This window comes from Eleutherodactylus coqui, unplaced genomic scaffold (genome assembly GCF_035609145.1).
Source record: "Eleutherodactylus coqui strain aEleCoq1 unplaced genomic scaffold, aEleCoq1.hap1 HAP1_SCAFFOLD_88, whole genome shotgun sequence".
Lineage (NCBI taxonomy): Eukaryota > Metazoa > Chordata > Amphibia > Anura > Eleutherodactylidae > Eleutherodactylus > Eleutherodactylus coqui.
Window position 1 is genome coordinate 244,392 of NW_027102276.1, and position 27,921 is coordinate 272,312.

At 47.3% G+C, this 27,921-nt stretch overlaps 1 long non-coding RNA gene across 1 annotated transcript; it reads right to left on the minus strand.

Annotated features, from left to right (window-relative positions):
• Positions 1-23,172: 23,172 nt before the first annotated feature.
• LOC136601638 (uncharacterized) lies at positions 23,173-25,611 on the minus strand. Its single transcript, XR_010789392.1, has 4 exons — positions 24,967-25,611; positions 24,826-24,891; positions 23,663-24,024; positions 23,173-23,443 (listed from the first exon to the last, which is right to left on the minus strand). It is a non-coding gene; the product is annotated as an uncharacterized lncRNA (long non-coding RNA).
• Between the last annotated feature and the right edge of the window lie 2,310 nt (positions 25,612-27,921).

Sequence of the window (27,921 nt, forward strand, 5' to 3'; positions counted from 1 at the left end):
ACATCCATCTAAAAATAATCTCCAAGCATTATCTCGAGCTAGAACTGAACTGGATCTTTGTCTTACTGACTCCATAGAACAGAAAGTACGCTGGTCCCGTCAGCGATACTATGAACTTAGTAATAAACCCTCCTTGCCTCTCCACCGCAGACTCCGCTCACACCCCAACATAAACCCCTTTTACAAACTACTTACAAACAGTACGTTTCTTGCAGGCCAGTCCACTTGAATATAACGGGATTTCTAGAAATGAGCGAGCACGCTCCACTTGTGTTCAGCGCATTTAATTGATTCGAGGGGGCTGTCATGTTTGTATAGGTCTCCTTCATGTGAACTGCATGACCAACAGGAATAGAAGGAAGACGGTTGGCATTGTGAAGTAATACAGCTTCAATCTAAGCTTGGAGGAGTCTATGAATAGCCTTCATTCAGTTGGATCATGGTTCAAATTCAAACATTTCATCAAGCCATTAACGTCACAGCAAACAACCAGATTGTTTTTCTTCTCAAAAAAAGGAAGCAGATCCCTCTGACGTTCTCTGTACTGTAAGACCCTGACATCACGTTGGAGAAGATTCCATTGCTGTAGTCTTGACTCTAGAAGTTCAGCCTTCTCCTTTGACAAGTCATGGTCTTGAATGAGATCACTCAATTCCCCTCAACTCAGTCTGTGCGTTGTATCATCTTTTACCTCAAACTCAGGGTCATGGGATGTGGAAGGCTTGTTGGGTTCTTCTTTTTCCACACTTTCTTCATTTTCTACTTCAAGCTCATAATGTTGTGGTGGAGAATAGAGATGAGCGAGCACCAAAATGCTCGGGTGCTCGTTACTCGGGATGAACTTTTCGCGATGCTCGAGGGTTCGTTTCGAATAACGAACCCCATTGAAGTCAATGGGCGACCCAAGCATTTTTGTATATCGCCGATGCTCGCTAAGGTTTTCATTTGTGAAAATCGGGGCAATTCAAAAAAGTGATGGGAACGACACAGCAACGGATAGGGCAGGCGAGGGGCTACATGTTGGGCTGCATCTCAAGTTCACAGGTCCCACTATTAAGCCACAATAGCGGCAAGAGTGGTCCCCCCCCCCCCAACAACTTTTACTTCTGAAAAGCCCTCATTAGCAATGCATACCTTAGCTAAGCACCACACTACCTCCAACAAAGCACAATCACTGCCTGCATGACAGTCCGCTGCCACTTCTCCTGGGTTACATGTTGCAAACCCCCCCCCCCCCCTCCCGCACGACGCAGTATCCACAGCGCACACCAAACTGTCCCTGCCCAGCCTTCAGCTGCCCTCATGCCACGCCACCCTCATGTCTATTTATAAGTGCGTCTGCCACAGGAAAAGCAGGCACACACTGCAGAGGGTTGGCACGGCTAGGCAGCGACCCTCTTTAAAAGTGGCGGGGCGATAGCCCACAATGCTGTACAGAAGCAATCAGAAATCCAATCCTGTGCCACCACCATCTGGAGCTGCACACGTGGGCATAGCAATGGGGAACCTATGTGCCACGCACTATTCATTCTGTCAAGGTGTCTGCATGCCCCAGTCAGACCGCGTTTTTTTATATATAGTCACAGGCAGGTACAACTCCGCAATGGGAATTCCGTGTGCACCCACAGCATGGGTGGCTCCCTGGAACCCACCGGCGGTACATAAAAATATCCCATTGCATTGCCCATCACAGCTGAGGTAGTATTGTCATGTTTAATGCAGGTGGGCTTCGGCCCACACTGCATGCCCCAGTCAGACTGGGGTTCTTTAGAAGTGGAAACAGATGCATTTACAACCATGCTGTGGACCCACAGCATGGGTGGGTGCCAGGAACCCATCGGCGGTACATACAAATATCCCATTGCATTGCCCAACACAGCTGAGGTAGTAATGTTGTGCTTAATGCAGGTGGGCTTCGGCCCACACTGCATGCCCCAGTCAGACTGGGGTTCTTTAGAAGTGGAAACAGATGCATTTACAACTCCCTGTGGACCCACAGCATGGGTGGGTGCCAGGAAGCCACCGGCGGTACATACAAAAATATCCCATTGCATTGCCCAACACAGCTGAGGTAGTAATGTCGTGCTTAATGCAGGTGGGCTTCGGCCCACACTGCATGCCCCAGTCAGACTGGGGTTCTTTAGAAGTGGACACATGCAGTTACAACTCCGTGTGGACCGACAGCATGGGTGGTTCCCTGGAACCCACTGGCGGTACATAAATATATCCCATTGCAGTGCCCAGCACAGCTGAGGTAATGTCAGCTTTAATGCAGGTGGGCTAAAAATTAATTTGATTACACTGTAGGCGAGGGCCCACAAAAATTGCTGTATCAACAGTACTAATGTACCTCTGAAAAATTGCCCATGCCCAACCAAGAGGGCAGGTGAAACCCATTAATCGCTTTGGTTAATGTGGCTTAATTTGTAACTAGGCCTGGAGGCAGCCCAGTTAAAATAAAAATTGGTTCAGGTGAAAGTTTCAACGCTTTAATGAGCATTGAAACGTATAAAAATTGTTTAGAAAAATTACATGACTGAGCCTTGTGGGCCTAAGAAAAATTTCCCGTTCGGCGTGATTATGTGAGGTTTCAGGAGGAGGAGCAGGAGGAGGAGGATGAATAGAATACACAGATAGATGAAGCGAAAAGGTCCCCGTTTTGGATGGTGATAGAGAACAATGCTTCCATCCGCGGGTGCAGCCTACGTATTGCTTAGGTATCGCTGCTGTCCGCTGGTGGAGAAGAGAAGTCTGGGGAAATCCAGGCTTTGTTCATCTTGATGAGTGTAAGCCTGTCAGCACTGTCGGTTGACAGGTGGGTACGCTTATCCGTGATGATTCCCCCAGCCACACTAAACACACTCTCTGACAAGACGCTAGCCGCAGGACAAGCAAGCACCTCCAGGGCATACAGCGCGAGTTCAGGCCACGTGTCCAGCTTCAACACCCAGTAGTTGTAGGGGGCAGAGGCGTCACCGAGGACGGTCGTGCAATCGGCTACGTACTCCCTCACCATCCTTTTACAGTGCTCCCGCCGACTCAGCCTTGACTGGGGACCGGTGACACAGTCTTGCTGGGGAGCCATAAAGCTGTCAAAGGCCTTAGAGAGTGTTCCCCTGCCTGCGCTGTACATGCTGCCTGATCTCTGCGCCTCCCCTGCTACCTGGGCCGCGAAAATGCGCCTTCGGCCACTAGCGCTGTCGGATGGGAAGTTTACCATCAGTTTGTCCACCAGTGCCCTGTGGTATAGCATCATTCTCGAACCCCTTTCCTCTTCGGGAATGAGAGTGCAAAGGCTCTCCTTATACCGTGGATCTAGCAGTGTTTACACCCAGTAATCCGTAGTGGCCAGAATGCGTGTAACGCGAGGGTCACGAGAAAGGCATCCTAATATGAAGTCAGCCATTTGTGCCAGGGTACCTGTACGCAACACATGGCTGTCCTCACTCAGAAGATCACTTTCAGGATCCTCCTCCTCCTCCTCCTCAGGCCATACACGCTGAAAGGATGACAGGCAAGCTGCATCTGTCCCCTAGATAGCTACAAAGCAGGTAGCGTAGGAGCGAGGGACTGGGGGGCGGGAGATTAGGACAGGAAAGGGTTAAGCGACCAGAGGAGGTGGGAGGAGTTAATGCAGGAAGAAGAGAGAAGGAGAAGGAGTAGTGTGCCATTCCACGTGGAGTAAGAGAAGAAGGAAGACGTGTGAAGGAAGGCAGAAGATTAAAAGAGAGAAAACATGGACCAGCTTGTTCTGCAGATCAAGGAAGCTGTTGCCAGCCAGGGACCTGAGTGGCTGATGAGGATGGCCGCGGAGTTCGGAGCCACGCCGTCGGGAGAAGCCGGGGCAGGAGAAGAACAGCCGGCGCAGATGGCTTCCAGTGCGCCCCGCGGAAGACCCCAGAGAAGGAGGATTCCCCCTACCAGGCTGAGCCCGAGCCCAGCCGTGAAGAAGGGGGGCCAGAACGCAAGCCCGAGACCTGCGCGTTCAAGTATCGGTGGCGGAGCGCGGCCGCAGCGAGCCGCGGCGGGAAACAACATGGGCGCGGCCGGAAGAATAGAAGAAACCCCCGAGGGACTTACCGGGACTTCAGCAGCGGCATCAGGAGCGAGTAAGTCCAGAGTGGGAAGGGGTTGCCCCGCGGCTGTCCAGCGTCAGGCGGAGAGAGAAGGGGGACGGCCTGCGCGCCGTGCCGGCGGCGGGCGGATGGATCCGCGGGCCGGAAGAAGTACCGGCGCCGGGACTCCCGAGCGGAGGGAGATGAGCGCCAGCGGCGGCAGCGAGGCTGGAAACAGCGCAAGCGGCCACAGCAGCACGAGCGCAGTACAAGGGGGAGGGGGGGGGATGAGAAGGAAGAGGCGCAGGGCGGGAAAACAGAGGGGGGGAAGGGGGGGAGTACTATTAGGCAGTATGGCCCCCTTGTCGCCCCAGGGCTCATGCCCTAATATGAGGGGCAGCGGGATATATTATAAAGACGCCTCAGGCCGGCAAGGGGCTTACGGGGTACGAAGGAAGGAGGGAGGGGGAGGAGGGGCAGCGAGCAGCGATCACATGTCGCCCCGGGGTTCTTTCCCTTTTGCGAAGGACAGTCGAGCACAAGCAGTCGAAGGCACTTCAGGCCGGCAAGGGGCTTACGGGGTGGAGCAAAGCGGACAGGTGAGACAGAGGAAGGGTAAAGGGGGGGGGGAAGCTACCTGCCCGGTAGTCAAGGGGTCGGTAGCGGGACGGAGGGGGGGTTAGGCGGCAGGCAGGGGGTTGGCAGCATGGCGCGAGGAAGCTGGCGCAGCGAAGCAAGGATAGATAGCTCGTCATCGGAGTCTGGTGAGCCTTGTACACGTCGGGAGGCGCCCCATTTCGCCAGAGGGTACAGGCGTTCGGAAGCGGTGGACAGGAGCGGTAGGCGCAGCGGCTATGGGACTTCGGTTTGGGCTTCGCAGCAGGCGTTACCATGTTCACCGGCTTCCTCCACAGATGAGAGGCGGGCCTCACGTACCGAAAGGCAGGGCGAACGGGCCGCAGCCTCCAGGGCGTCCTATGGCTATAGCATGCTACCCCGTGGTGTCTCCCGTAATAGGGACAGGGTACGACACGCGGTGGCGAGTCCGGAAAGGAGCCAACCGGGACCGAGTCACCCGTCTTTCCCCTCGGCAGGGCCGGAGGACGAATTGGAGGGTGAGTCCCAATGTGATAGAGTGTGGGGTGATTCGTCGCCCAATAACGTGAATAATTTTATGGTAGCGCTGAGAGCGCTGGTGAATGAGTTTGATAAAGGTAAAGGAACGGTGTTGTGTGTTAACCCGGGGAGACGAGACTCACCCGTGGTTGGTGATGTGGCTCACGCTACCGGGTGTTCGCCAGCGGTGGCGACCGGGAAAAGCGAAGAGTCGGTAAAAGATGGTCTACGTTTTTCAGATTCTCTATTTTGTGGCGTGGCCCCGCTGGGGGTGGGCCTCGCGGAGGACACAATTGAGAAAATCAAAAGTGGAATATACGTGGACATTTGGTCGCTCCTATCGGTGGAGCATGTGTTGGTTGATAAGGAGCGCTTCGCTGAACGGGACAAGAAGCCCAAAATAGCTAAAACATTTAGCAATTGGCTACAAGCCATGTTGACCCTGGCTCACGTTATATGCCAGTACCAGCCGGGAAAAGGCCCGGAGCTACTGGTATATATTAACACTATTCATAGCGCTTACAAGCTGCACGGCGGTGCAGCATGGTGGCGCTATGACGAAGATTTTCGTTGACGGATTTCGGGAATGAGTAACGTGAGTTGGGCGACAAAAGCGACGGATGCTTGGATCCAGTTGATCCCGGCGCAAAAGCCGGCGAAGCCCCTTTTTCAGAGCAATAACGCGGTAACTGGTGGACAGCAGGCACCCGTGGCACATAAGCCCTCGGGTTCCTGCTGGGCATTCAATGAGGGTAACTGTCGGTTTCTTGCAGCATGTAAGTTCCGGCACGAGTGCTCCTTTTGCGGCGGTGCGCATGCAGCGGTACGTTGTTTTCGGAGACAAAAGCAAAACTTGCCCGCGGCCACAGCGTCGCCCGGGGGCAACGCCAGTGAATGCGCTGTTCCTGGAGGAGTGGTTAGGCAAGTACCACAGGATAAGGGAAGCAAACCTTCTTAAAGAAGGTTTTAACACGGGTTTCGTCATTCCGCATCAACCGGGTTCGGCGTTAACGCTTAGTCGCAATTTAAAATCGGCGTAAGACAATAAAGAGATGGTGATGGAGAAGCTGCTAAAGGAGGTAGAACTGGGTCGGATGGCGGGGCCTTTTCAGGAACCGCCATTCGAGAACTTACGCGTTTCACCTTTGGGCTTGGTACCAAAAAAGGAAACGGGTAAGTTCCGGCTTATCCATCACTTATCCTACCCGACGGGCGAGTCAGTCAACGACGGGATTTCCAAGGAGCAAACAGCCGTATCATATACTTCCTTCGATAGGGCTGTCTGCCTAGTACGACTGGCCGGAAAGGGGGCTCTGTTGGCAAAAGCTGATATCGAGTCCGCTTTTCGACTATTACCGGTGCATCCAGATTGCTTTCACTTGTTGGGCTGCCGCCTGGACGGCTTATATTTTGTGGATATGTGCTTACCGATGGGGTGTTCCATCTCTTGTTATTACTTTGAAGCGTTCAGTTTATTTCTGGACTGGATGCTTCGATACGAGACGGGCATCCGATCGGTGTTACATTATCTGGATGATTTCCTTTTCGTCGGGCCATCAGATTCAGAGGTATGCGGGTTGTTATTGGCATAATTTCAGGATCTGATGGGAATAAGCGGGAGTACCGCTGTCACGCGAGAAAACGGTCGGTCCGGTGACATGTCTTACATTTTTAGGCATTGAAATCGATACCATGGCAATGGTATTTCGTTTACCGGACGAGAAAGTAGCGCGGTTGCGGCAAGAAGTTAAGTTGGCTGGCAGTTCTAAAAAAGTTACACTGCACCAGCTCCAAGTAATTATAGGCTTGTTAAATTTTGCGTGTCGGGTCATTCCGATGGGCCGCCCGTTTGCAAGGCGGCTGTCATTGGCGACAGTCGGGATAAAAGAGAAACACCACTTCGTCAGAGTGACAAAGGGTATGAAGGAGGACTTGCACACATGGCAAGTCTTTCTTCAAACGTTCAATGGTCAGGTGATTTGTCAAACTGCGGAAGTTGCAAACGAGGAGCTGGGACTGATGTCGGATGCATCGGGCTCCTGTGGTTTTGGTGTAATTTTGGAGGACAGTTGGTGCAGTGCACCATGGCCCAGAGAATGGTTCGAAAGACGGTGGGTGAAGAACATAACACTGCTGGAGATTTTTCCGCTAATGGTGGCGGTGGAGATCTGGGGGCCGGTTTTGGAAAACAGGAATATCTGCTTCTGGTCGGATAACCAGGCTGTAGTGACAGCGGTGAACAAGCAGACATCCAGATCTCCCTTGGTTTTGGCAGTTTTACGCCATTTGGTCTTGAGATGCCTGCAAAATAATATGAAGCTGAAGGCGAGACACGTACCCGGAGTAAACGATAACACGGCTGACGCTCTTTCTCGTTTCCAGATGGAGAGATTCAGGGAACTCCACCCGACAGCGGATGTCAAAGGGATATGTTGCCCGGCGATCTTATGAGAGATAGTAGAAGAGAGCTCACGACTCTGATTCGCAACTCCGTTGCGGAATCGACGTGGAAGCGATATATATATATGCAATATGGAAAACATGGTTGATGGCAGCAGGGGGACAATTTCCTGATGGAGCGCGGGCGAGAGCGGTGACGTTAGACATTATGGCGGAGCTGCGGCGTCGGGGCGCATCGGCGAGCTCGGCGCGCAAGCACTTATCAGCCATTGCGTTTTTGTTGCGCCTGCACGGACGGCGCGATGTGACAAAGGATTTTGTCTTCGGACAGATACTTAAAGGTTGGAAAAAAGAAAGGTCGTCAAGAGACGACAGGCGGCCGATAACATTTGAATTGCTAAATGCAATGCTGAACGTTTTGGGAGCAGTGTGCAAAGACGAAAGCGAGGTGCTGCTCTTTCGGGTTGCGTTTTCGTTAGCGTTCTTCGCAGCATTGAGACTGAGCGAAATAGTGGCTCCCAGCTGTAGGAAGCTGGGGGGGTTGCGTTTCGAGGATGTGCTGTGCAGTACAGATGATATAAAGTTATGCATCAAAAAGTCCAAGACTAATGTGTATGGCGCAGGCGAGTGGCTGCGCTTGACGGCGTTGGGGACAGCTGCGTGTCCTGTGGCGTTGCTGAAACAGTTTTTGTCGCAACACAGCGGAAAAGGACAACTGTTGGCGCATGCTTCAGGCGCCCCACTAACCAAGTTCCAATTTGGGGCGGTCATGCGCTCATGCTTGAAGAGATTAGGTTTCGAACCCAGCGAGTTTGGCACGCATTCATTCAGGATTGGCGCAGCAACGTCGGCGTTCGCTTGCGGATTAAGAGGAGACGAGGTGAAGCGGGTTGGACGCTGGAGGTCGGAGGCGTACAGGGCGTACGTCCGATCAAATTTGAGAGTTTTATAGTTAAAGTTACATTGTGGTGTGCCGTTATGTGTTTGTTTTGCAGGTTCGGAGTGGACAGTTTGGGTGGTGGGCCACTCTTTCATTCATTGGGCAGAGAAAAGAGCGGGGACCCGGCCCATTGGCAGGAACCTGGGCCTGAAAGAGGTCCAGGTGAAATGGCACGGGATAAGAGGTTTACAATGGGCCAGGCTGCTGCACGAGGTATTGTGTATCAGCAGATGGTCTTAAGGAAAAGTAATCCTAGTAATTCATGCAGGCGGTAATGATCTGGGGAGGGTGAAGGTAGCGGAGTTAGTCGCCCTCATGAAGGAGGATATGCTGAGGTTTAAAAAATGTTTTGAGGAGACTGTTATAGTATGGTCCGACATAATCGCTAGGAGAGTGTGGAAGGAAGCAAGGGATGTGGAGGCGATTGACAGGGTCAGAAAAAATGTGAATTTTAAAATTTCAAAGTTTGTTAAGGCTATAGGAGGGGTAGCCATTAGGCATTGGGAGTTGGAGAAGAAGGTGCCAGGGATGTGGAGGAAGGATGGTGTCCATTTAAGCAACATAGGCATGGACACATTCTTATCGGGGTTGCAGGACGGGGTTGAGGCGGCGCTGACGCTGGCATGTGGGGGGCGGATGGCAGCGTAGGCAGGCTGCATCCTTCGTGGCGGTTTAGCGGTATTTCCATGCCAGCTGGAAGATTGAGGGTGCGTACAGGCCGTAACGGGCTTTCTCACGCCTCGAAAGGTTTAGAGCATTAGAAGTTAAGAATAGGCGATAGGCATGGAAAGAAGGAAATAAGTTGATGTTATATATTAATAATAAATAAGCTGTGGCCTTCCCACATAATTTATGCCAGCATAGAGTGATATATAGATGTCTAATAAAGAAGTTTTGTTAATAAAGAAGTTTTGTTACTAAGAAGTGGTCACGTGTTTTATTGGAAGGGAGCGGGAAGAGTGGGGAGTCCCCCCAGTCCCTCAGCAGTGGGCCAAGCTGTCTCTTCCCCCTCCTCCTCATGCTCCTCCCCCTCCTCCTCAACGCGCTGAGATATAGACATGAGGTTGCTCTGACTATCCAGCGACATACTGTCTTCCCCCGCCTCCGTTTCTGATTCCAAAGCGTCTGCCTTTATGCTTTGCAGAGAACTTCTCAAGAGGCATAGCAGAGAAATGGTGACGCTAATGATTGCAGCATCCCCGCTCACCATCTGGGTAGACTCCTCAAATTTTACAAGGACCTGGCAGATGGCTGCCAACCAGGCCCACTCTTCTGTAAATAATTGAGGAGGCTGACTCCCACTGCGCCGCGCAAGTTGGAGTTGGTATTCCACTATAGCTCTACGCTGCTCATAGAGTCTGGCCAACATGTGGAGCGTAGAGTTCCACTGTGTGGGCATGTCGCACAGCAGTCGGTGCACTGGCAGATTAAACCGATGTTGCAGGGTCCGCAGGGTGGCAGCGTGCGTGTGGGATTTGCGGAAATGTGCGCAGAGCTGGCCCACCTTTCCAAGCAGGTATGACAAGTGGGGGTAGCTTTTCAGAAAGCGCTGAACCACCAAATTAAACACATGGGCCAGGCATGGCACGTGCGTGAGGCTGCCGAGCTGCAGAGCCGCCACCAGGTTACGGCCGTTGTCACACACGACCATGCCCGGTTGGAGGCTCAGCGGCGCAAGCCAGCGGTCGGTCTGCTCTGTCAGACCCTGCAGCAGTTCGTGGGCCGTGTGCCTCTTCTCTCCTAAGCTGAGTAGTTTCAGCACGGCCTGCTGACGCTTGCCCACCGCTGTGCTGGCACGCCGCGTGACACCGACTGCTGGCGACATGCTGCTGCTGACACATCTTGATTGCGAGACAGAGGTTACGTAGGAGGAGGAGGAGGAGGGTTTAGTGGAGGAAGCATACACCCCCGCAGATACCACCACCGAGCTGGGGCACGCAATTCAGGGGGGTGGGTAGGACGTGAGCTGTCCCAGGCTCTGACTTTGTCCCAGCCTCCACTAAATTCACCCAATGTGCCGTCAGGGAGATATAGTGGCCCTGCCCGCCTGTGCTTGTCCACGTGTCTGTTGTTAAGTGCACCTTGGCAGTAACCGCGTTGGTGAGGGTGCGTACAATGTTGCGGGAGACGTGGTCGTGCAAGGCTGGGACGGCACATCGGGAAAAGTAGTGGCGACTGGGAACCGAGTAGCGCGGGGCCGCCGCCGCCATCATGCTTTTCAAAGCCTCCGTTTCCACAAGCCTATACGGCAGCATCTCTAGGCTGATCAATTTTGCAATGTGCACGTTTAACGCTTGAGCGTGCGTGTGCGTGGCGTCGTACTTGCGCTTGCACTCAAACTGCGGCGCTAGCGACGTCTGGACGATACGCTGAGAGACATTGCTGGATGGGGCCGAGGACAGCGGAGGTGAGGGTGTGGGTGCAGGCCAGGAGACGGTAGTGCCTGTGTCCTGAGAGGGGGGTTGGATCTCAGTGGCAGGTTGGGGCACAGGGGGAGAGGCAGTAGTGCAAACCGGAGGCGGTGAACGGCCTTCGTCCCACCTTGTGGGGTGCTTGGCCATCATATGCCTGCGCATGCTGGTGGTGGTGCCTCCCCAGCTGATCTTGGCGCGACAAAGGTTGCACACCACTGTTCGTCGGTCGTCAGGCGTCTCTGTGAAAAACTGCCACACCGTAGAGCACCTTGACCTCTGCAGGGTGGCATGGCGCGAGGGGGTGCTTTGGGAACCAGTTGGTGGATTATTCGGTCTGGCCCTGCCTCTACCCCTGGCCACCGCAGTGGCTCGGCCTGTGCCCACACCCTGACTTGGGCCTCCGCGTCCTCGCCCGCGTCCACATCCTATAGGCCTACCCCTACCCCTCAGCATGGTGTATTACCAGTGATTTGATTTCCCAGGCAGGAAAGAAATTGGCGCAAGCCTGCTGTTAAACGTAGCTGGCTGCGTATGTTTTTTGTTAACGTTCTGCACCCACCACACACGTACCCAGAACGCTGAGGACTGACAGAGGCAGGGCACATAGAATTTTTCCCTTTTTTTTTTAAAGAAAAGGCCCACTGACTATATTCAATCAGATAAGAAATCTGTTCCACAGAAATGCAGTTATATGAAGTGCAGCAGAGCGGTGATTTTTCCCAGGAAGGCAGGAAATAAATTGGCGCAAGCCTGCTGTTAAACGTAGCTGGCTGCGTATGAATTTTTTATTATCTCCACCCACCACACACGTACACAGAACGCTGAGGACTGACAGAGGCAGGGCACATACAATTTTTCCCTTTTTTTTAAAAGAAAAGGCCCACTGACTATATTCAATCAGATAATATATGTCTTCTGGCCCTGCCTACACAATTCTCTCCCTGTAGTATTACTGCAGGGCGCAATGCTCTGCACAGCCGATTTTGAAAAAAAAAAAAATGCAACACTGCTAACAGCAGCCTGCACAGTACTGCACACGGTTAAATGTGGCCCTAAGAAGGACCGTTGGGGTTCTTGAAGCCTACACTCACTCCTAACACTCTCCCTGCCTAACCACCACTTCTGTCCCTGGACTATTACTGCAGGGCGCAATGCTCTGCAGACAGCCGATTTTGAAAAAAAAAAAATTGTGCAACACTGCTAACAGCACCCTCCACAGTACTGCACACGGATAGATGTGGCACTGAGAAGGACCGTTGGGGTTCTTGAAGCCTACACTCCGTCCTAACACTCTCCCTACAGCAGCACCAGCAGCAGCACTTTCCCTCAGCTAACTCAGTCACAAGGCATCTGAGGCGAGCCGCGGGAGGGGCCGACTTTTATACTCGGGTGACATCTGATCTCCCCAGCCACTCACTGCAGGGGGGTGGTATAGGGCTTGAACGTCACAGGGCCAGAAATTCAATTGGCCAGAAAAGCGCTCTAACGTCTCAGAGAGGAAACTGAAAGTAACCCGAACATCGCGTGGTACTCGTTAAGAGTAACGAGCATCCCGAACACCCTAATATTCGCCCGAGCATCAGACGAGTACGTTCGCTCATCTCTAATTGTAACATATTTTAAATATGATCCTTAATTTATGATTATGATGGCACTGGTTATTAACAGGCTTTTCTAATATGCATATGCATATTTTATAATGTTTGTGTACAATATATTTTTAAATGAGATATAATTGGTTAACAACATTTTATCTATACAGTATTATACTGGTAGATGGTTTTAGGGAAAGGTTTTAAGAATGAATTTATAATAATGATGAAAAGAATTCTATCTCCAGTGTATGACTGAGGGCGGAGCACTTAGATAAATCCTGTTGAGATCACAGGATGGTCAATAAAGTTGATAGAGAAATTGAGACGCACCTTGCGGTCCAAACTAAATCGGGTGATGATTCACGTTAGAAAGAGGGGAATCCCTCCCACATCCATTACGTCATGAATTGGAAGGCGGAAGATGTAACTGTGTAACAATGTATTAAACTTCACAAAGTCACAATAATAGTTCTGAAACACGTAGCGGAATAAAAGATTTTATCAATAGAAGTTTCGTAGTTCATAATGGCGCGGGTAGGTTTTAAATAGTATATAGTGATATTCCTGAACTGGCTTTGCCTGAGAGCAAAAGCCTGTGTTACCCTGGACGCCTCTTCCCCACCAAGGAGAAAGTGGACAGAAAAAGAAACTTCCTAAAGCCGACTTGGACAACAGGTGCCGGAGGGTTCTCCCAGTGAGATGAATTAACCTTTCGAGCACCAGGTGAGTTACATATTCACCTTCCACTTTTATTTATATACATATAATTGCTTGAGGCACATCCTGATGTTATATAATTTCTTTCTGGTGACGGGGCTTTAAATACCCTTCCTCCAGCAAAGCGAGCGCTGTGATTGGATCGTGCGCCAGCCAGTCATAGCCGGCGTTCGATCCTATCACAGTGCTCGCTTTGTTGGAGGCGGGGTATTCAAAGCCCCGTTTACCAGACAGAACTGATACGAGGGGGTGCTGATAAGTCTTTGGCTTTGTGTTCTTTTTTTGTTTCTATGGTAACGAATGTTACATCACATGAAAGCCTTATATGTCTAATATATGTTTTCAAAATTTTTTGTTTGTAGCTTATGGCAACAGTGATCTAGGCAGTCGGGGAAACAAAATGGTGGAGTCTAAGGCGATATTCACAGCAAATGAGAGCAGAGGAGTGATAAAATTCTTGTTTCTGCAAGGAAAGTCCGTAAATGATATTCATGGTGATATGTCACAGACATTTGGGGATCAATGCCGTTCATATTCTACAGTTAAGAACTGGGTTGCCAAATATAAAACGGGCAACTTCAGCACCAATAATGAGGAACGTCCTGGACGACCGAGAGAGGTTGTTGTCCTGGAGATCGTCGATGCTGTGCACAACCTCATACTGGAGAATCAGAGAATTTCAGCTAAAGGAATAGCAGACATCATGGGGATTTCTCGTGAACGTGTTTGTGTCATTATCCATGAACATTTGAACATGAAGAAGCTATCTGCAAAGTGGGTCCCCAAATGTTTGACAAAAGATCAGAAAAGCATGCGAGTGAAAACTTCCCAGTCCATTTGTCAGCGTTTCCAGACTGATAAGAACTTCTTGGATCGACTGGTCACTATGGATGAGACCTGGATTTATTTGTATGACCCTGAAACCAAGGAGCAGTCAATAGAGTAGAGGCACAGTGGTTCTCCTCGCCCAAAGAAGTTCAGGGTGCAAAAATCAGTCACTAAGGTGATGGCTTCTGTGTTCTGAGATAAGGAGGGCGTGCTACTAGTGGACTACCTTCAAAATGGTTCCACCATCAATTCAAGGTATTACATTGAACTTTTGGACCAATTGAAGGCAGCTCTGAAGGCCAAAAGGCGTGGCAAGCTGTCCAAAGGAATCTTGTTCCTGCAAGACAACGCCTCTGCTCACACTGCACAAGCAACCACGGCAAAACTGGTGGAGCTAGGCTTCCAGCTGGTTGACCACCCACCTTATTAACCAGATCTAACTCCCTCCAACTCTCATCTGTTTTCAAACCTGAAGAAACACCTCAAGAGTACCAAAATTCACACCAATTCTGATACCATGGCTGGTACGGATGACTGGTTTGAGGCACAACCGAAATCCTTCTTTTCGCAAGGCTTACAGAACTTGGAATACCGATGTAAGAAGAGTGTTGATATCAGTGGAGAGTATGTGGAATAAATGTAAAGTTTCATCTTCCTATCTTGTTTCTTTCTGGGTAAAGCCAAAGACTTATCAGCATGGCCTCTGTGATAAATTCTTGTAGATCAATCATATAATTGCTGTAATGTCTCAAATGATACTGTTAAGCCAACATAGCCACATCATGTGGGATACAAGTATGAATAGAAACCGCATCACGTCCTATCCAAAAAAAACTGAGAAGACCAACTTTAGGCTCAGAATTCCTGTGGACACCTGTGTAGTCATGAATGTACCCAGGAGCTTGCCGTACCAGAGGCTGCAAGAGTCCCAATCCAATTTGGCAAAAATCTGATCGATCACGGTGAACAGCAGTACTTAGATCAGCATATGAAATGCTAGTCTGAGTGATTATGCTCCATTGCTTCTCGGCAGAAAATATCCTTGATATGGCAGCTTATGGAGGCACCATAAGGCAGCACACAGTGCTTACAGCTCTACCTTGTACACAAGTCCTTCAAAATGCTAAATTCTAAAGAAAGCATAAAACTAAATTATGTACCCATCAAAAGTATTAACATTGATTATGTTTTGTGCAAACATTCTGAAAGACCGTCTGCTGGTGAACCAATTATCTTTTGTGGGTTCATTATTATTTTTTTGCCTGAAGCCTTTGTTTGTTTATCCAAGCTCCTTTTAATGTATATTGCCCCCTCCATACATTACTCATATAACATGATGATTATCTTGCTGGGTACAAGCAGGATGTACATTTTTAAGAGCCCTGCATAAAGCATTTAAAGGGGTTGTCCCGCGAAAGCAAGTGGGGGTAAGCACTTCTGTATGGCCATATTAATGCACTTTGTAATATACATTGTGCATTAAATATGAGCCATACAGAAGTTATTCACTTACTTGTCTCCGTCCTCGCGCTGTCTCTGTGTCCCCGTCGCCATGGTGCCGTCTAATTTCTTCCTCACCAGTCCGTTTTAGACGTGCTTGCGCAGTCTCTTCTCTTCCCTCTGTGAACGAGCCTCTCCAGCGTGCCCACGCGATACAGCTCATCTGCGCATGCGCAGACGAGCTGTCACTGCACGGGAGCGCGCAGGGGCGGCTATTCAGTTCCCGGCGTCCCTTTAAACACGGGTGAAGGAGCAGTCTAGCCTTTCACCCCGAATCAGCAGCAGCCAGATGGGACCATCCAGGAGCAGCCAGACGGGACCATCTAGGAGCAGCCAGCCGGGACTATCCAGGAGCAGCCAGCCGGGACAACCGACCAGCAGCCAGCCGGGACAATCGATCAGCAGCCAGGAGCCACACGGGACCAGCAGCCGCCAGCCGGGACGAACACAATCCAAGCCGTGCAGCTGCCTGGGTAAGTGAGGTGTCTGTGATGCTGTGGGCGCTGGGGGGGGGTGAGGTGTCTGGGGTGCTGGGGGCGCTGGGGGGGGGTGAGGTGTCTGGGGTGCATGAATAAATGCATGGCTGGATATGTGTGCATAAGTGCGTGCGGATGCATGGATGGATGAGGCTGAACGAATGAATGAATGCATGCATGGATGTGTGCAGGCCGCATGAGCGTTGGGATGAGGCCGCAAGGGCGGATGTGTTTGTACGTGATGATGGGTGCATAAGTCTGTGTGGATGCATGGATGGGGCCGCATGGGCGGATGTGTGTAGGCCGCATGGGCGGATGTGTTTGTACGTGATGATGCGTGCATAAGTCTGTGTGGATGCATGGATGGGGCCGCATGGGCGGATGTGTGTAGGCCGCATGGGCGGATGTGTTTGTACGTGATGATGCGTGCATAAGTCTGTGTGGATGCATGGATGGGGCCGCATGGGCGGATGTGTATAGGCCGCATGGGCGGATGTGTTTGTACGTGATGATGCATGCATAAGTCTGTGTGGATGCATGGATGGGGCCGCAGGGGCCGCATGGGCGGACGTGTGTAGGCCGCATGGGCGGATGTGTTTGTACGTGATGATGCGTGCATAAGTCTGTGTGGATGCATGGATGGGGCCGCATGGGCGTTGGGATGAGGCCGCAAGGGCGGATGTGTTTGTACGTGATGATGCGTGCATAAGTCTGTGTGGATGCATGGATGGGGCCGCATGGGCGGATGTGTGTGTGATTGTGTGTGTGTGTATAGGGATGGATGCATGCATGTATGTGTATGTGCAGATGGATGGATGTGTCTGTTGGTCTGTATCTGTGGGTGGGTGGGTTGGTTGTTGTAGCTTAGCATCTCTGTTGATCTACACCTTCTTGTCTTTAAAATGCAGAGCGTATACGTCGGAGCGCATCGGTGGCCATTGGAGATTCCAGGGTTTGGACTCGTGATATTCTTCCGAAGTTACTGCAGGAGGGTGAGTATTTGCACCACATTTTCTTTCCCACACACAGCAGATCAGTCACTTTAAAACACAAAATCACAATGCCTAGCTGCGTGGTTCCAACTTGCACTACATACTGGAAGAAGGGAGGCGAAAGTGCTTGTCTTCATGTCTTTCCAACGAAATCGAAAAAACAAGACTTTGGCTACAGCAGGCTCCTCACATCTTTGTTGACGTTGAAGAGTGGCTTACTAAGATTTCCCCAAAAAAAGATTCTTACAGTTATCGTTTGTGCAGCAAACATTTCTTGGAGGATTGCTACATAACAGTCGGCGACCGTAAAAAATTGAAGCCCAATGCTGTGCCAAGTATATTCCCAACAGCGTTGGAAATTGAGACCCGGTTAGCGAAGAAAGGTGAACCTTCAAGAAAACGCAGAAGAATTGGGGAGACGCAGCAGCCAGAAACTTCGAGGGAAGAAACTTCGAGGGAAGAAACTTCGAGGGAAGAAACTTCGAGGGAAGAAACTTCGCGCGAAGACACTTCGCACAAAGAATCTACCCTGGTTGCACCTAGCGCGGTTCAAGAAATGACAGTCGACGTGTATCTACAAGGTGATGAAACACAGCTAGAAATTCCTATGACAGTAATCAATAGAAAAAAAGAAAAAACTTTCTTTATAGCTGCGCTACAACATTAACCCTTAGGTAAACAAGGGAATAAGCCTCTAAAAAACCTCAGTTCAAATAGAAAGCCAATATTTTTATTCCCCACATAACAATCAAGTATAAGTGAAATATTAAAAGCAACGCGTTTCTGCGTCTAGCTGACGCCTTGATCTACCCTGGCGTCAGCTAGACGCAGAAACGCGTTGCTTTTAATATTTCACTTATACTTGATTGTTATGTGGGGAATAAAAATATTGGCTTTCTATTTGAACTGAGGTTTTTTAGAGGCTTATTCCCTTGTTTACCTAAGGGTTAATGTTGTAGCGCAGCTATAAAGAAAGTTTTTTCTTTTTTTCTATTTATTATCTGCTCCCCATATGTTTTATTTAAACTTTGGGGCATTTCTATAAGCTGCTGCTCTCCAGGAGAGTTTGGTTTAGTATTATCAGATACATATAGATGTACTCTTCTGGATTAAACAAGAAGACCCTCCAGTAAAGAAACCTTAGAAAAGGCGAACTTGGATTCCCGGTGCAGGCGGGACACAAGAGACTTTTTTGTCGTTCCGCCTGACACCTGGTAAGTAGAATTCCATCTAATTATTTTTTCTTCCTCGGGCTATGGCGCTCTCCCTAATTTTTGTTTATGACAGTAATCAGTGAAGGTTGTACAGTAGATGCAAAGGTAATTGTCAATTTCAAAAGACAGTTTGAGCAAAGAGAAACCGACAACGAAGCAAGCAATGCAGGGAGGGGTAAATGCAAGGCCTGTCAAGCAGCGGCAAATAAATCGCAACACAGGACACAACTCCAGTCAAGAAGCATTGGCATCCAATGCAATGAAGTAGAAGCCAGTCCACACCGGAATCCAATTTCATTTAAAATCCCACAGGGCACTCCGTGCTCTTCTACACCATTAAAAACCAATATGGGTAATACTGCCTTCCAAGAGATACCAGAAGAGAGCCCAATATCCAAAACAGCCAATGAGGCCGATAGAATCAATATGCAACCCTCAAGTTGCAATATTGCTTCTACTTTTGAGGAAAGCCTTTCAAGTGTTTTTTCTGATGATCAAAACGACTCGACATTCAAAGCATCGCAAGCATCGGAGAGTTCCGGTAGTGAGGATTTTGCCATTCCTTCTGATTCCAATAACCCCTTGAGCTACCTCTTACCAGAATTTGTAACCTTAGCTCCAACAGAGATGGACCCATCCGCTGAAGAAAAGTACATAGTTTTCAAAAGCTCCTTGATGGGTTTATTTTCAATGATCCCTTGCCCTTACCGAAATCAATGCTTTCTTAACCCCTTGAGTGGCACGCCCGGAAAAGTTCCGTGACGAGCTCCACTGCTCATAGTGACATAGCCCGGAAGATTTCCGGGCTATGTATCACTATGGGAGCTGCAGAGCACAATGCCACAAGCTGTGACAGTGTGCTCTGCCTGCACAGACCCACACAGAGCAGTGCAAGGGCTTTGAAAAACCAGCAGAAGATATTGCCGGCATATCGGCAATGTCCTGCTTTGTTTACAGGTTGCCATAGAGACCATCGGCTTGTCAGAAGCAAGCCGATGGTCTCTGTGGCAGGGAGAGCTGGTTGTTAGCTGTCAGAGGACAGCTAGGTACTAGCTCTTACAGCAGAGATCAGAGAAAACCTCCGATCTCTGCTGTGTTAACCCTTTACATGCTGCAGTCTATGTGACTGCAGCATGTAAAGGGCTGTCACTGCAGCATGTAAAGGGCTGTCACCATCGGACCCCTGGAATGTGATCAGGGGTCCTGATGGGTCCCTGTGGAAGTCCCCTAAAGGGACAAAAAAAAAAAAATTTTAAAAATTAAAAAAAAAAAAGGAAAAAAATTATTAAAATAATTAAAAAAACACTTGTCTCCCTTTACTTTGTAAAAAATCAAAAATACAATCACACATGTGGTATCCATGTGCGTCGTAATGACCCAGAGAAGGAAGTTAATACATTATTTAACCCCTTAATGACATGGCCCCTTTTTTCTTTTTTCCTTTAAAAAATCACAACTTGTCCAGCAAAAAACAAGCCCTTATATGGCCATGTCAATGGAAAAATGAAAAAGTTATGGCTCTTGAGACGCAACTGCAAAACTAGTTGAAATTCAATGATTAGACCATTTTAAAAAACCTGCCCTGGTGGGCACGACAGGGTGGTAGGAAACCTGCCACTCAAGGGGTTAAACTAACTCATGTCAAGATTTTCCCAAAGGGATCAATGGTAATTGTGAAATCTTTCACAGAAAGAGGCTACACCTGCAACTTGTGGCGAAGCCAACCACTCATCCACAATTGCCCGGCGGGGAACATTTTACTTGCTTCCAGTGTCCTTCTTAGCGGATCTAATTTTGCAAAAGTTAGTAATATGCTACATATTCTGAAACTTCAAGGAATCTCAAAAACCACTTTCTACCGCCACCAACATCACTTATTATTCTCAGTGATAGATAATCATTGGATGCAGCAGAGGGCAAATCTAATAGCAGAAATGAAATCAACACCCTTGTATTTAGCTGGCGATGGGCAATCCGATAGCCTGGGTTTTTCAGCAAAGTACACCGTTTATACTTTTTTGGAGTTGAAGAGCAAAAAAATTGTGGGCTTCACGGTGGAACAACTTGTTCCACCTGCTTCGTCAGTTTCGCTCGAAACCACTGCATTCCGGAAAACACTACTTGAATTGATCGCCGATGAATTAAACATTCAAATAGTCACAACTGATCGGCATGTCTCCATACGTAAGGTAATGCGCCAGGAATTCCCAGAAATTATGCATGAATTTGATGTCTGGCATGTGGTCAAAGCTGTCGGCAAGCAGTTGCTTGTGGCTTCCAAAAGCACACACTGCGCAACCATTTCCCCGTGGATATCGAGCCTCAAAAATCATCTGTGGTGGTGTTCGCATACCAGTCAAAAAAATCCCGAATTACTGGTAGAAAAATGGAAATCGGCAACAAATCACATTATCAACGTTCACGAGTGGGAGAACAATGCCCAATATCACCGCTGCAGTCACGCCCTTCTTGAACCAACCACCGCTTGGTTAGCCCCTAACACTACAGCACATACCAAATTCAAAACCGTGGTTCTGAAAACAAGTTTACTGAAAGACATCCGCCATCTTTCCAATTTTTGTCACACTGGCGATTTGGAGATTTTTCACGCAAGTGTATTGAAATACAGGCCCAAACGAATTCATTTTTTTTATGACGGAATGGTGGCTAGAACGCAACTTGCTGTTCTAGACCACAATTACAACGTAGGTAGGATTCAAAAGCTCAGAAAAACGCAATCAGAAGACGGGATAGAGGACCGGAAGTGTTACCGAGTGGAGTACTCAAAAGCACGGAAGCAGTGGATTTTGAAAGCTCTTTATGAGCCTAAGTCCATTGCATTTGTATTTGACATAATTCGTGAGATTGTGATGTTCGCCAAAGGTGAGATGTCCATCTCCTGGCATTCAAAATCCTCAGAATTCCCTCATAATATTGCACCTGTTGTGAAACCCAGTGAAGAGGAATTGGTTCACAAATTTCAAAGTCGATTTCCAAGGTAATCAAGAAAAAATTTTGGTGGGTATAAAAAAAAAACAAAAAACCAACAAACTTTAACGAAAAATTTAGTAATATTTTTGTATCATGTGCAACCATTGTTTCATGTCTGTCTATTGTAAATAAGTGAACTACAATTTTCAACGGTTCGTCTGTCTCTTTTATCTGTGTCTCTTTATTACTTACTTTGTCTTTTGTATAGTTTACATGTGCGTTGCAATCTTATTTCCATGTGTGTATAGTGATATTTATTTAACATTTTGGTCACTTATCCTTATTTATTTCCTATGCCCTCTAGTCCCTTTTGTTAATCGCATTAACATCCCTTTTTACTCTTTGCAATCATCTGCATAAAATGTCTTTTTTGTATAGAATGTATAACTGGTACAATGTGAAATGTTGCCGGTCTTATCCCATAAATCCTATGCATTTTTCCACGGGTGTTTCTAACTAATTTTAAATTTTTTAAATTTTGTAAAAAATTCGGTCCTTTACGGTAGAATTTTTAGTTAGGGAATTTTTAATTTTTTTAGATTGGTCTCGCAAGAGAATGAGGATCCTTGTCGTGGATTGCGGGCTTACGGTAAAATGACCAAATTAATGACACTCGTATTTAAAAGTATAGCCATAATATTTATAAAATGTTTTTGCACAAAAATTCTTAATTTGGTCATTTTATTAACCAATACCTCATTGCAAATTTTTTTTGATGTAAGTTATTGTACTAACATGACTTACAAAGTAGGTGCATGTGTTTGCGAATACATACGCACGCGCACCTTGTCCAAGTGTCCACTTGTCCAAGTGTACAAGCGTACATGTGTACATGGTTACGTCTGTCTGGGAGATATATATATTTATATATATAATCTCTCTCATACACACCCACGCAGACGTATGCATATATGTATGTATTACACACATACACACACACCTGTGGGTATGTTACATACATGCATACATAGACATACACGCGTATACTATATATATGTGTGTACACGCATATATACCCACACATATTTTGGTGAAGAAAACTATTTGTTCCATCACACCATCGATGTTGGGAGTGCATTGCAGCTATTACAGTACTTTCTGCTGAGACTTCAGCACTCGACAGCTCCCTGCTATAACGAAGCCTTGCCTCGCTGTGCAGGGGAAAGGTTCAGCACTGGACAGCTCCCTCCTCCCTTATAGAGACCTGCAAAGGAATACACAGGCAGGCAGGCAGAAAAACAGATAGAGGCAGACAGATAGAGAGAGAGAGAGGCAGACAGATAGAGAGAGAGAGAGGCAGACAGATAGATAGAGAGAGGCAGACAGATAGATAGAGAGAGGCAGACAGATAGATAGAGAGAGGCAGACAGATAGATAGAGAGAGGCAGACAGATAGATAGAGAGAGGCAGACAGATAGATAGAGAGAGGCAGACAGATAGATAGAGAGAGGCAGACAGATAGATAGAGAGAGGCAGACAGATAGAGAGAGTCAGACAGATAGAGAGAGTCAGACAGATAGAGAGAGGCAGATAGATAGAGAGAGGCAGACAGATAGATAGAGAGAGGCAGATAGATAGAGAGAGGCAGACAGATAGAGAGAGGCAGACAGATAGAGAGAGGCAGACAGATAGAGAGAGGCAGACAGATAGAGAGAGGCAGACAGATAGAGAGAGGCAGACAGATAGAGAGAGGCAGACAGATAGAGAGAGGCAGATAGATAGAGAGAGGCAGACAGATAGATAGAGAGAGGCAGACAGATACACAGGCATACAGATATATATGTGTGTCAAAATACATACACACACAACCCACAGTTTGTGTGTGTATATATTATACACACTAACATACGCATATGTAGTCATGTATATACATAATGATAGAACGATTAGTGATTATAGTCGAGACGTTCCAAATAAAAAAACCACACACTATATTTCACAAAAAAATGTATTAACATTTTAAAATCTGTAAAGCCTGAATACAAAATTGCACAAATTAAAACATCCTACAAGTTCAACTGGAAATCCAAATTGCTTTCAGTCGGGTCCATGTAGAACTGGAAACCAGTGTAATTTCCTTGCGGATCAGGGTAAGCTGTCCGTATTGATTTAATCACACACGCTGGTATGGGGATTCTATTGTTTTTCCCCAAGAATCCATGTATCCACGCTGTATAAGAGCGATATGCGCCCACACGCATAACCCTAAGAAAAAACGAAAGGAAATATATTAATATTTCTAAACTTATTAAAAAAATTTTAATAGTCTACATGAAAACAAAAAAAAAAGACGCATTGATATCTTATGTTTTTCCATGTTGCCTTTTTCACTAACCTTTTTTCCTTTTCAAATAAACTTTTTCCTTTGTTAAAAATTATACTTGCATTGTCTTGTGTGTTGTACAATAAAATTGTAATAAATACCTATTGTTTGTGGTGTCGTACTGTCTCCGGGTGACCAGTGCAGATAGTCTTATCGCGTGTTCTATGTTTTCGCGCACAAGCGCATACTGAGCAAATAACGGATGTTGTGTAACACATACGCAAGCTTCTGGTAACATCTGTAGGACTACTTCGTGTTCTCGACAACAGACACACTCCGCCACTGTGGGCATGCAAATGCACTGCCCACAGTGACACCACTCTTTGTTGGCAAGCCTGCCATGGGGATCTTCAGTGGATCCTGAAGCACCCGCTTCTGGTGCACCCTGCGGATCGTTTTGAAAACACTGGAGACTGCTTATGTCCGCCTGAGCATATAGCGAGTCTGCCAGTTGTTGTTGAACCTAAGAAGGGATTAATATGAAGAATACTGTATTTAATGTTTTAGGAAAAAAGGAAGGGGTACATTTTTAATTGTATGGTGTTGCTGAAAGCGGCATGATCATCCTTATTAGGCAGGGCACAGATTCCTGTATGTATATGTGCATACATACACAGACGTACGTACGAGTTTGTATGTATATACACAGATGTACGTACGTGTTTGTATGTATATACTGACTTACGGGTGTGTATGCATTAACACGTACACGCGTGCGTACCAGTGTATGCCTAAACACGTACACGCGTGTGTCTGTGTGTGTATATATATATATATATTAAATATGTGTGTGTACACACGTAATTAAGTGTGACTGTATATACACATACACTCGTTCCTACGTGTGACTGTATATACACATACACTCGTTCCTACGTGTGACTGTATATACACATACACTCGTTCCTACGTGTGACTGTATATACACATACACACGTACGTTCGTGTGTATATACATACACACGCGCATGTGTGTATATACACACACACATGTGTGTATGTATATACACAGGTGTGTGTATGTATATACACACACACACACGTGTGTGTATGTATATACACACACACACACACACGTGTGTGTATGTATATACACACACACACACACACACGTGTGTGTATGTATATACACACACACACACGTGTGTGTATGTATATACACACATGAAATAATGTATTGAAATAATAAATTGTACAGGACTGATGCATAGTTGCGGTTTCAAACAATAAACAAAAAAATTTTTATACATATTTCAACACATACCGCCGAATAATGCCGAGTTTCGGGGAAATCCTCATCATTTTCCTCGCTATCAGATTAAAAGTCCTGCTAAAAAAAAAAAAAATGTATTCTGTTTATTACCATTGGTTTGCTGCAACCTTTCTATTTTCAGCAAAAACTTACCTCTCCAAAAGAATCGGATGAATAATCAAGCTCCTCAAATTCAAGATCTTCCTGGTACATGTTTGTTCTTGAATTGGACTACAAAAAAACTTTTAAAAAAACAAAAAAACACCAAGTTAGTGGCACTTCAATAACAGTTATGGAAGCAGCAGCATTTTCTAATAACAATCTTTTAAAGGTCCATGGCAGGCATAATTTAGGCAAATTTTAGATTGATTACTGGGCGATTGTGGACAGATTGTTGATAGCTAGCATTATCCGCAGTCTGTAGGCAGATAGCATGCATATTGTATGTAGAATGCAGGTTAATAGTGTCGATTGAAGGCAGTGTTTGTGTGTAGATTGCATGCAGATGCTATGTCTATTCCATGCAAATTTTCCGAAGATTGCATGATAATTGTATGAATGAATTGTGCGGAATGTATGCTGATTCAAAGCGGTTTGCAGTCACATGCACATTGCAGCACATGGCAGGCACATGGAAGCACACGGCAGGCACAAAAAAAAAAAAGGCAGGCACATGGAAGCATACGGCAGGCACAAAAAAAAGCAGCAAACGGAAGCACACGGCAGGCACATGGAAGCACACGGCAGGCAAATGGAAGCACACGGCAGGCCCCCCAAAAAAAAGAAGCACACGGAAGGCACAAAAAAAAAAACAAAAAAAACATGGAAGCACACGGCAGGCACATGGAAGCACACGGCAGGCACAAAAAAGAAAAAAAAAAAAAGGACATGGCAGGCACACACGGAAGCACACGGCAGGCACAGAAAAAAAAGCAGCACATGGCAGGCACACAGAAGCACACGGCAGGCACATGTTAGAACCCGGCAGGCACATGGAAGCACACAGCAGGCACAAAAAAAAAAAAGGGAAGCACACGGCAGGCAAAAAACAAAATAAAACAAAAAAACACATGGAAGGCACACGGCAGGTATATGGAAGCACACGGCAGGCACAAAAAAAACGACAACACGCCAGGCACATGGAAGCACACGGCAGGCACCAAAAAAAAAACCCTGGCAGGCACACGGCAGGCACATAAAAGCACACGGCAAGCACAAAAAAATAAAATAAAATACACTGCAGGCACATGAAAGCACACGGCAGGCACAAAAATAAAGAAAAAAAAAAAAAAGCCGGCACAAAAAAAAAGAAAAAAAAAATACACGGCAGGCACATGAAAGCACACGGTAGGCACAAAAAAAAAAAAATAAGCACATGGCAGGCGAATGGAAGCAGGCGGCATGCACAATAAACACTGCAGTCGCGATAGCAGCACACAGCAGGAAAAAAAAAACGCAGCACATGGCAGGCACTATAAAAATGTAAGACACATTACTATACAGGGCATGCACAATACATTTTTCATGCACAGACTCACTGCATAAGGCAATGATCCTGTGCTAATAAAAGCATGAAAGAGTACCGCGGAAAGGTGCACTTACCTGCGCTTCTGTGTGGTCAAGAGATGGGAGAAACAGCTGTTTGCTGTTTTCTCCGGTAGACTCCACCTCCCGCTGTGACGCTTTCTGCCGACCAGCCAATGTGGCGGCTGGAGCGGCGTTTCATTCATTTGCAAGTGCACGCCTCCACCGATGACGTCAGTCACCTGCTCACGTGACCGGCGTCTCGGGAGCGCGCATGAAGGCCTCCAGGAAGAGCGAGCATTGCACCGTGGAACGCACCCAGGGACAACGCAGGCGCCATCTTACATGGAGAAGTTTAAAAGTTATTATTTCTGCTAAACTGTAAGTAGGATGCGGTTTATAACCGCTCAAAAGGGCTGCTTTATGACGGGGGGTGACAGGGGGAATGGGCTAATAATATAAAATTTTGCGGTTTTGCCTCGGACAACCCCTTTAAAACAAATTAAATTTCAGAAAAGCTTTGGGAGCTCAAGATGAATGTTTATGCGAAATCCAAGAAGCTGTTGTACAAACAGGTAAACTAAACATAATAATTCAAACTAATTGACTTTGAAGTTAATTTTTGTTTATTTAGCATCTATGAAAATATACCTACTTATCTTAACTCTAAGCTGCTCCATTACTTTACTGGGAATATAAAGTTTTGTGCTTAGCTTAAAGCCATATATAAAAGTTCTTCTAAATGTATATAGTATGATCATTTTCCTTAGGACTCTAAAATGTGGCAAAAAATGCCATTCTCACACCGTTATCCTACCAGCTGCAGGGTGTATTTTTTAGTGCTGTGCCACAGCTGCTGCAGAACATCAAAATATACACTATCAAAATAATTTTCAGACATGAATGTCTCTTTACTTCTAAGGCCGGAATCACACAGGCGAGAAACTTGCGCCAGTTTTCTGCGATGCAAGAGCCCGGAAAATGACACAACTATGAAATGTATTTTTTTCAATGTGTTTATTCCCATGTGCGACTTTTCTCTTTATGTGATCCTGCGAGAATTAAAAACCGCAGCATGTCCTGTCTTGTTTCAGAATGGTATGTCTTCTTGCCCATGTGTTCCTAAGGACCCTCTGTATTCTCGCATTGCCTTGTGTTGTCTTGCAATGTTTCTGTGATGCATTTTCATGCGTATTGCTATGGGAATATATGCAAATTTAAGCGGACGTGCTCATCAGCTTCTTAGCAGTGTGGAGGCCTGTTTGGAGCAGCGTGGAGGCAGGAGTTGTTGGCAACTTTCAAAAACACGACATACATTTATATAGACGAGGAGCACTTGATCTATCTGGTGCAGGGGCACCCCATCCTGTGGTACATCAGGAGAGTGGAGTACCATATCAGGAGCCGGAGGGACTTGGTGTAGGAGGAAGTTGCAGAGCTTCTTTTAGGGAAGCAGTGGGAGTCCCCACACTCCCTCCACAATACTGATGCCAGCCATAAGCCCCGTTCCCTGCAAATGATGCAACAGGATACCCGCCTGTATCACATCTTGTATCCAAGCTAAAGGCAGCCCAATAGGTTACT